Raw genomic sequence first — 10,409 nt, 5'->3', positions numbered from 1 at the left:
TGCACCGCTGCATCAGGGAGGCCACCAATGCCCTGCACCGGAGGGTCAGTGAGGATGTCTACTTCAGGACGGACTCTCACAGCCAGGCCCAGAGCGCCATTGGTACTGGCATCATTGCCGGAGAAACCATAGGTTGTAATGTTCATAGACTGCACTCGTGGCCATCAGGCCTACTGCCAGGCTACCACCTGCAGACGTCACCATTAAAGGAACCCTCTCAATCTAGGTGAAGCTGGTATGTGAACACCGCAGATGCTTGCAGCGAATGTGTGACCGCTTCTCAGGCAGCTGCCATGAGGCCTGGGTCTTGTGCGAGTCCCGGCTGCCACTGCTGTTCACTGAACTGGCTCAGATGGAGGGGTGGTTTCTTGGATATAAGGGCTATCCTTTGCAGATATGGCTCCCAACACCAGTGCGACTCCACCACTGCTGCAGAGGAGAGATACAATGCCAGCCACTGAGCTACGTGAGCCACCATTGAGCAGGAGATCAGCATGCTGAAAGAGCACCTCCAATGCCTGTATGGATAGGGTGATGCCCTGTACTACGGGCCGAAAAGGCCAGTTCCTTTCTTTGTTGCTCTGCAAAACTACGCACCCAATAGGGGCCAGGCCTGGTATGATGAGAAGAGACGCCAACAGGATTCCTCCTCGGACTATGAGGACGCTGAGGACCTACAACATGAAAGACGCATGGGAGGGTAGATGGCACCCAGGCTCTGCACACAGGGCTAGCAGTGAGCTCGGGACATACGGAAGTGGCTTATCAGACAAAGGCTGTCTGCTCCATAGGAACCGACATGAGCTCAGCAAGCCACACATCACCCTCACTCACCTGCTGTGCACCAGTCCACATCTGCAACATCCATTAGAGGCAGCAGCTGACTGAGTGAATGTCCATGTCACTGCATCCGTGGAGACGCTCATGAGTAATGTGGCATGGCAATGATGTTGTTGCATACGTTGGCTCTCCTGAAGGGCCAACGGTGCAAAGGGATGTGACATTGGCACTACATGCTGGCACACATCATTCGCACAGAGAAAAGGTCACACATGTTGGTGAGAGACATTTAGTGAAAGACGTATTTACATTGCTGTGACACCTGTGCATTCCCATTTGTGCCAGTGTGTTCCCTGTAAACCTCTGTAATACCTTTTATGGTCTATTTAAGTCTCACGTCCTGGAATGTGCAAAATTAAGATTCTTCACCCAGGTGCAGCACACCAACAAGAAAGAATGTTACACTTGAGTGGGAGAAGAGGATCGCAACTTTACAGGACACTGGGACACAGCAGGGTAAGGATGTGGCAGCAAAGCTGAAAGTGCTGGGGTAACTCAGCAGGTCAGGCAACATTTGTGGAGAGAGAAGCAGAGTTAACTTTCAGGTCTGTGAACATGGACAAGTTAACTCTGCTTCTCTCTCTACAGATGCTGCCTGACCTGCTGGGTTTCTGCAGCACTTTCTGCTTTGCTGCCAGATTGACAGCAGCCCCACTCTTCAGCAGTCAGGTAAGTATTCTTTGACAGCTGGGGCGCTTAAAATAGGGCCCCAGCACCTGCTGCACAACTGTCAATGCACCAACTGTCCCGCCTCTCCCCACATGGGGAGGGCCACTTGGCACCCTGATTCTAATGAGCCCCCGCGATATGAATCGCGGGGGCTGTGCAGCGACCAGCGAATGCGGGCATGCCGCAGAATTCAAAGGTTGCCGCTGCTAGAGTGCAAATTATCTGCATCTTTTGCTTAAGTAACAGCAGTTACTAAATTTAATTTTATTTTTTTAGAGATACAACACTGAAATAGGCCCTCCGGCCCACTGAGTCTGTGCCGACCAAGAACCACCCAGGGCGGCACAGTGGCACAGTGGTTAGCACCGCAGCCTCACAGCTCCAGCGACCCGGGTTCAATTCTGGGTACTGCCTGTGTGGAGTTTATAAGTTCTCCCTGTGTCTGCGTGGGTTTTCTCCGGGTGCTCCGGTTTCCTCCCACAAGCCAAAAGACTTGCAGGTTGGTAGGTAAATTGGCCATTATAAATTGCCCCTAGTAGAGGTAGGTGGTAGAGAAATATAGGGACAGGTGGGGATGTGGTAGGAATATGGGATTAGTGTAGGATTAGTATAAATGGGTGGTTGATGGTCGGCACAGACTCAGTAGGCCGAAGGGCCTGTTTCAGTGCTGTATCTCTAAACTAAACTAAACATTTATAACTAACCCTACAGTAATCCCATATTCCCTACCTACACTAGGGGCAATTTACAATAGCCAATTTACCTATCACCTGCAAGTCTTAGACAGAGGGAGGAAACCAGAGCACCCGGTGTAAACCCACGCTGTCACAGGGAGAACTTGCAAACTCCACACAGGCAGTACCCAGAATTGAACCCGGGTCCCTGGAGCTGTGAGGCTGCGGTGCTAACCACTGCGCCACTGTGCCACCCATTTTGAAGTAGCTCATTGCATGCAAAGGTCTTTGTGATATTTCGGAGAGATGTGATAAGGTGCTATATTCGATGCAAGTTCTTTTATCTTCAATTTTTGTAGTTTCCATGGAAACGTCTTCAGAATCTAACCTGCTCCCCTTTTTTGTGTGATGTTAGTGCGCCCATCTATACTCTGTTTTGTGAGTTGACCCTGTTGTATCAAGTCTTGCAGTAATTGCAGTGTAGCATGTAGTGGAGCCCACAACAAGGGGCAGTGAGCTGAAAGGGCAAGAGCCAGTTGGCATGGAAGTTAATACATAGGCAGCATATTTTGTTCACCATTAATATTAATTTTGCAATTGGCATTATGCTGTGGACTTTGTCGGAAGGAAGTGGCATTTACAACACAATTATTTCTCACTGAGGATGAATAATGTATGATTACTAGGCTAATTATAAGGGGTTATTTACCAAATAAGAGAAGAAAAACAAAAATTCTTGTTAATGGCGTACAAACGTGCTAATAAAAAGAACCTTCTGTAGTACTCCATGAAATATTGTGCCATGCCGTAGATGAGAGTTACATTTTCTTAAGAAAAATAAAATTACTTTGGTGCCATTGACTGTGACCTTAGGTTCAGATTCCACCCTCTTCTTTGTTTCACTCTGTAAAAAGACAAAGGAAACAATTAAATGCATAGAATTACGTAGAATATACAGCACAGCAACAGACCATTTGTCCCAATTAGTCCATGCCAGTGTTTATGCTTCCCTTGAGCTTCCTCTCAACTTTCCTCATCTAACTCTATTAGCATGACCCTCTACTCCCTTCTCCCTCATACACTTGTTCAGCTTCCCCTTAAATGCATCGATACTATTATCTTCAACCACTCCCTGTGGCAGAGAGTTCCACATTCTCACCACTCTTTGTGTAAAGGGGTTTCTCCTGAATTTGTATTTGATTTCTTGGCAACTATCTTATATTGATGGCATCTAGTTTTGCTCTTCTCCACGAGTAGAAACACTCTCGCTGTGTCTACTCTCTGAAAACCTTTCATAATTTTAAGCTCCTCTATTAGAAAATAGAAAAGAGACCCAGCCCATGCCTCTTTTCCTGATAGGAATAACATTGCATGTCTGGTATCATTATTGTAAATCTTTTTGCACCCTTTCCCTTGCCTTTATATCCTTTTTATTATATGGCGACCATAACTACTCTTAAGTGTGGTCTAATCAAGATCAGATACAAGTTTAGCATAACTTCTCTACTTTTCAATTCTAACTCTCTAACATCACTGCAGGAGTTCCTCAGGGCAGTATCCATCTTCAACTGCTTCATCAATGATCTTCTCTTCATAAAATCAGAAGTGGGAATGTTTGCTAATGTTTACACAGTGCCCAGTTGCAGTCATAAATCCTTAGATAATGAAGCAGTCTGTGGCCACATGCAGAACGACCCGGACAACATTCAGGCTTGATCTGATAAGTGGTATGTAACATTCAAGCCACACAAGTGCCAGGCAATGACCCCTTCCAACAAGAGAGAGTCCAAGACATCCCTTGACATTCAATGGCATTATCATAATTGATTCCCATATCATCAACATCGTGAGGGTCACCATTGACCAGCAACTGAACTGGACCAGCCACATAAATGCTGTGGCTACAAGAGCAGGTCAGAGGCTGGAATCCTGCAGCGAGTAACTCACTTCCTGACTCCCCAAAGCCTTTCTAGCATCTAGAAGGCACAAAGAGGCAGTGGCATCGTGATAATGCCACTGGACTAGTAATCCAGAAACCCAGGCTAATGCTTTGGGGACATGGGTTCAAATCCCACCATGGTAGATAGTGCAGTTTGAATTCAATAAATAAAAAAAAGTGAGTCTAATGGCGACCATGAAACCATTGTCGCTTGTTGCAAAAGCCCATCTGGTTCACTAATCTCCTTTAGGGAAGGAAATCTGCCGTCCTTACCTGGTCTGGCCTACATGTGACTCCAGACCCACAGCTATTTGGTTGATTTTTAAACGACCTAAGAAGCCACTGAGTTCAAGGGCAATTAGGGATGGGCAATTAATGCTGACCTAGCCAGTGATGCCCACATCCCACGCACAAGTGAAAAAAAAGTCAAGAGTGTGATGGAATACTCTTCACTTGCCTGGATTTGTGCAGCATCAACAACATTCAAGAAGCTCAACCATCCAGGACAAGGCAGCCTGTTTGATCAGCACCCCATACACTGCCTTCACCATCTGCGAACCATGGTTGCAGTGTGCACCATCTAGAAGATGTGCAGCAATAACTCGCCAAGGCTTTGTTAACTGTACGTCCCAAACCCACGACTTCTACCACCTGGAAGAACAAAGGCTTTCAAAACCTAAACTTGGTGTCACATAATCACTATTTCCTGATTCATCTCTTTTTTTAACTCCTTTCAACCTTGTTGGTGTCCTCCATTGTGGGAAAAGGTCCTTTGTTTTGGTTTCTTGATCCTGAAAGAATGGTCTGTAACGCAAGAAGGTAATATTTAGTTGTTCAATTGGATTTACAAAATATTGAAAAACATGGGTGAAAATATGGGATAGTATCCTGTGCCACCAGACAGAAAGTCAAAAGCAGTAGGTTTTGAGAGCACAAGCATGTCTAAAGTCTGCTTCCTCAATTTTCAAATCCTCCTGGTCCAGATAGTTCAAAAGTCAAGTTTACAAGCTCACAAGATTTAACCTATCTTAAGTCCAGAGAGAGGGCTAACATCACCCCACTGCAAGATCTCAATTGTTTCTTAAATGATTCCAGGATTCCTCCCACTACTGATCCACTGGAAAATTGCTTCAACCACATTTGAAAAATATGGAATGCCTCAGGAATGTGCATGTCATGCATATGCCTGGGGCCAGGCTCATCTTCTCCGTGTCATTCCCATTTTAATATATGTGCTGCTGAAGCAAAAGAAATCCGACTCGGACCTTGTACACAAAGTCTTTAGAAAAGCTTTAAAATGATATCAGTGAATGGCAAAGGACAAACACTCGATTTTTGGGGACTTAAACTTGTAAGCTAGGAAGTATTACAAAACTGGTGCAGCTTTTTGAGCTGCTAAGGGGTAGTGATTATGTAACTAGAACCAAATTATTTAGTTTGCATGGTGATGTCAGAACTACTGGATTCAAATTCAAAATGAACAAGCCTCGATGAACATTAGAAAATTTTCCAATGAGTGACGTGTAATATATGCAGAACAGAACTATTCTTCTACTTAATGTTACAGCATGAAAGAACTCACGTTTTTATATAAAGCCTTTCACAAATCCAAAGCTTTGCAACCAAAAAGTATTTTTACAGTGGAATCACTATTGCAATATTATACTAGTTGATGCCTCACCAAACAGGAGGGTAAGTATAAATGATCAAGTACTCGATAGATGTCAATGGGCTTTAGGCTGTTGAGACCATGACTTATCATGTCATTCAAAGCAAATGGGTGAAGAAGTCCAATGCCAGTACATAAACAAGATATCTTGCTGCACTTCCAGGAAATATTACACCATTGTCAGCAAAGGAGCAGCTCCAAGGATTTTCCCAATCCATGGACAGAATTGAGTACTGTAGGTTATAAGTTTCAAAGATATTCTGGAGTTTCACTCTTTTTGGACTCTGGGAAAGACTTTACAGAATCCTCCTTCGGAAATTCATAGATTGTGATGGGGGAGTAATTTCTATGGGGATCGTCCAACTTGTCCACTGTAATTTAAGTGGAAGAGACTCAGAAACCTTGGAAAAATGGCATAAACCATGTTTTATTTATAGTGTTTTATTTATAGAGCAGTGGTTACTTTATCACAGCCAGAGGGCATAGTCACTTTCTGTGCTATCGTGTGAGCTGGCCCTCACCCCCACCCCGTTGATCTTGGTTGCACATCTGGTTGCAGGAATATACAGAGCTCCTCCAAAACTCAATGACTGAAGTGAGGAAGCAATCCTGGAAATGGTTTCAGAAAGTGTCTCTGTTAGCCCTGGGACTGTCTAGGGCTTCTTCAGTGCTCCCTGGTTAATTTGAATTCCTTCACAACCGCATGCTGCTTTTCTGCTTCCAGCACATAGATCATGTTAAGTGGAATTCCCATTGGGAAGTCCATTGTGCAACCCTCAGATCCTAGCTTAGTAGTTCTCTTGAAACAGAATGCTTTCTATGTGCGATAAAGCTGGGTCTTCAAACTGAGGGTACCCACCATCGTGTTGTGTGGCACTACCACTGTGCTAAATGGGATAGATTTCAAACTGATCGAGCAACTCAAAACTTGGTATTCCTGAGGTACTGTGGGTCATCAGCAGCAGCAGAATTGTATTCAATCACAATCTGCAACCTCATGGCCTAGCATATCCTCCACTCTAACATTACCATCAAGCCAGGGGGTCAACCCTGGTTCAAAGAGAAGTGCAGGAGAGCATGCCAGGAGCAGCACCAGGCATACCTAAAAATGGGGTATTAGCCTGGTGAAGCTACAATCCAGGGCTACTTGCATGCCAACCAGCAGAAGCAGCATGCAATAGACAGGGCTACGAAATCCCGCAACCAATGGATCAGATCTAAGCTCTGCATTCCTGCCACATTGAATCGGGAATGGTGGTGGACAATTAAACAACTGACAGGAGGAGGTGGCTCCACAAATATCCCTATCTTTAAAGATGGGGGAGATCAGCACATCAGTGCAAAAGACAAGGCTGAAGCATTTGCATCCATCTTCAGCCAAAAGTGCCGAGTGGATGATCCATCTCGGCCTCCTCCTGAAGTCCCCATTATCACAGGTGCTAGTCTTCAGCCAGTCCGATTCATTCCATGTGATATCAAAAAACAGCTGAAGGCAGTGGGCTATGGGCCCTGACAACATTCCAGCAATAGTACTGAAGACTTGTACGCCAGAACTAGCTGCCCCCCTAGCCAAGCTGTTCCAGTATAGCTACAACACTGATATCTACCCAGCAATGTGGAAAATTACCCAGGTATGTCCTGTGCACAAAAAGTAGGACAAATCCAACTCGGCCAATTACCGCCCCATCAGTCTACTCTCGATCATCAGCAAAGTTATGGAAGGGGTCGTTGACAGTGCTATCAAGCGGCACTTGCTCAGCAATAACCTGCTCAGTGACGCACAGTTTGGATTCTGCCAGGGCCACTCAGCTCCTGACCTCATTACAGTCTTGGTCCAAACCTGGACAAAAGAGCTGAACTCAAGAGGTGAGGTGAGAGCAATTGCCCTTGATATCAAGGCAGCATTTGACTGAGTATGGCACTCACCACCCTCTGTGTAAAGAACTTGCCTCGCACATCCCCTCTAAACTTTGCCCCTCTCACCTTAAACCTATGTCCCCTAGTAACTGACTCTTCCACCCTGGGAAAAAGCTTCTGACTATCCACTCTGTCCATGCCTCTCATAACTTTGTAAACCTCTATCATGTCGCCCCTCCACCTCCGTCGTTCCAGTGAAAACAATCCGAGTTTATCCAACCTCTCCTCATAGCTAATGCCCTCCAGACCAGGCAACATCCTGGTAAACCTCCTCTGTACCCTCTCCAAAGCCTCCATGCCCTTCTGGTAGTGTGGCGACCAGAATTGCATGCAATATTCTAAGTGTGGCCTAACTAAAGTTCTGTACAGCTGCAGCATGACTTGCCAATTTTTATACTCTATGCCCCAACCGATGAAGGCAAGCATGCCGTATGCCTTCTTGACTAGCTTATCCACCTGCATTGCCACTTTCAGTGACCTGTGGACCTGTATGCCCAGATCTCTCTGCCTGTCAATACTCCTAAGGGTTCTTCCATTTACTGTATACTTCCCACCTGCATTAGACCTTCCAAAATGCATTACCTTACATTTGTCTGGATTAAACGCCATCTGCCATTTCTCCGCCCAAGTCTCCAACCGACCTATATCCTAAAGTCATAGAGTTTTACAGCACAGAAACACGCACTTCAGCCCACTACATCTGCACCGACCATCAAGCACCCATCCTAACTAATCCCATTTCCCGAAGGTCAGAAGTGGGGATGTTCACTGATAATTTCACAATGTTCAGCATCATTCATGACTCCTCAGATACTGCAGCAGCCCATAAGTCCAGATGCAGCAAGACCTGGACAACATCCAGGCTTGGGCTGATAAGTGGCAAGTAACATACGTGCCACACATGTGCCAGGCAATGACAGTCTCAAACAAGAGAGAATCTAACCATCTCCCCTTGATGTTCAATGTCATTACCATCGCTGAAACCCCCACTATCAACATCCTGGGGGCCATCATTGGCCAAAAACTGAACTGGAGCAGCCACATAAATGCAGTAGCTGCAAGAGCAGGTCAGAGGCAGGAAATTCTGCTGCAAGTAACTCACCTCCTGCCTTCCCAATGCCTGTCCACCACCTACAAAGCACAAGTCAGGAGAGTGATGGAATACTCCCCACTTGCCTAGATGGTTGCAGCTCCAACAACACTCAAGAGCCTCAGCACCATCCAGGACAAAACAGCCCACTTGATTGGCACCCCATTCACACCTTCAACATTCACTCCCTCCACCACAGACGCACAGTGGCAGCAATGTGTATCGCATACAAGATGGACTGCAGCAATTCAAGGCTCCTTCGACAGCACCTTCCAAACTACCACCTAGAAGGACAAGGGCAGCAGATGCACGGGAACACCACCACCTGCAAGTTTCCCTCCAAGTCCCACACCATCTTGACTTGGAACTATATCGCCATTCCTTCACTGTCGTGGGGGTCAACATCCTGGAACTCCCATCCTAACAGCACTGTGAATGAACCTACAACCCAAGGACAGCAGTGGTTCAAAAAGGCAGCTCACCACCACCTTCACAAGAGCAATTAGGGATGGGCAATAAATTCTGGCCTTGCCAGCGACACCCACATCACATGAATGAATAAAAAAAAGCATTTAGAAGGACATTTCCTGAATATTATAACAAATTTATTTCCTCAGGTCCTACAGTGAGTCTGAAAGTATGAGCCAAATGTGTCCACAGACAATCTCAGTTGAGCAGTGTCTCTTTAACCAAGCGCTTGTTCCCTGATGAATGAGTCCTGGCAAATTATGGCTTTTTATTTTATGACAGCATTTTCAAATGATGCATGGAAAGGCATAGGTCATGAAAGTTAGGACAGCTGATGCCAGCCCTTGTTAAGTTATTTGCATGTGGCTACCACTGGAAGGGCAGGTCCTCTCCACCATTGACTCTTACACAGTGGGATGCTGGCCCACTATTGGTCTATCAGAAACTCTTGATCCCACAGAGAGTTGGTTGCTTACTTATGCTTCCCCCAAACTCAGGAATTTCAGGACAATAAAAAAAAAGTGGAGTTGAAAGTTGGAGAATCTCAAGAAAACCAGGTGTAAAAACCTCTTGGGAGAGAAAGTTTAAGATTCTAAGAGGAAGAGCGAGGAGATAGTTTAAAACACACCAATAGATGTTATTCCTGAAAGAAAAGAGAAATGTTTATATTTGGAAAAGATTCTTAGAGTTGTGCGAATTAATTTTCAACTTCATCACCAGGGCAGTAATGTGGCAGATTGGATGGTGCCCCAGAGAACCCGTCTGATTTTCATGCCATTCAAATCAATGGAATGAAGATCAGAATGATTCTATACCACACGTTTGATTCGTTTCACCACTTTGTTGTCCGGAGGTGATATTGAAAATTACCCCGTGACTTTTATTATTTTATCTAATCAAGCATGTAGCTAAGATAAATAGTGCTATAAATATATCATTGTAGTAATTTTCCTCCACACAAGATCAGGGGGCAGGTTGTTCAACCTTGCCCGTCTAAGAGCGAAGTCCAAAGTACGGAAAGTCCTCATCAGAGAACTCCTCTTTGCTGACGATGCTGCTTTAACATCTCACACTGAAGAATGCCTGCAGAGTCTCATCGACAGGTTTGCGTCTGCCTGCAATGAATTTGGCCTAACCATCAGC

The 10,409-nt window shown here is 45.4% G+C and overlaps 1 non-coding gene across 1 annotated transcript; it reads right to left on the bottom strand.

The window, feature by feature from the left end:
* Positions 1-5,265: 5,265 nt before the first annotated feature.
* Positions 5,266-5,369, bottom strand: LOC137351992 (U6 spliceosomal RNA). The gene has a single exon (XR_010969619.1). It is a non-coding gene; the product is annotated as a U6 spliceosomal RNA (small nuclear RNA).
* Between the last annotated feature and the right edge of the window lie 5,040 nt (positions 5,370-10,409).

This window comes from Heterodontus francisci, chromosome 2 (genome assembly GCF_036365525.1).
Source record: "Heterodontus francisci isolate sHetFra1 chromosome 2, sHetFra1.hap1, whole genome shotgun sequence".
Taxonomy (NCBI): domain Eukaryota; kingdom Metazoa; phylum Chordata; class Chondrichthyes; order Heterodontiformes; family Heterodontidae; genus Heterodontus; species Heterodontus francisci.
The sequence above is the reverse complement of the archived record's forward strand: the minus strand, read 5'-3'. Positions and strand labels throughout refer to the sequence as shown.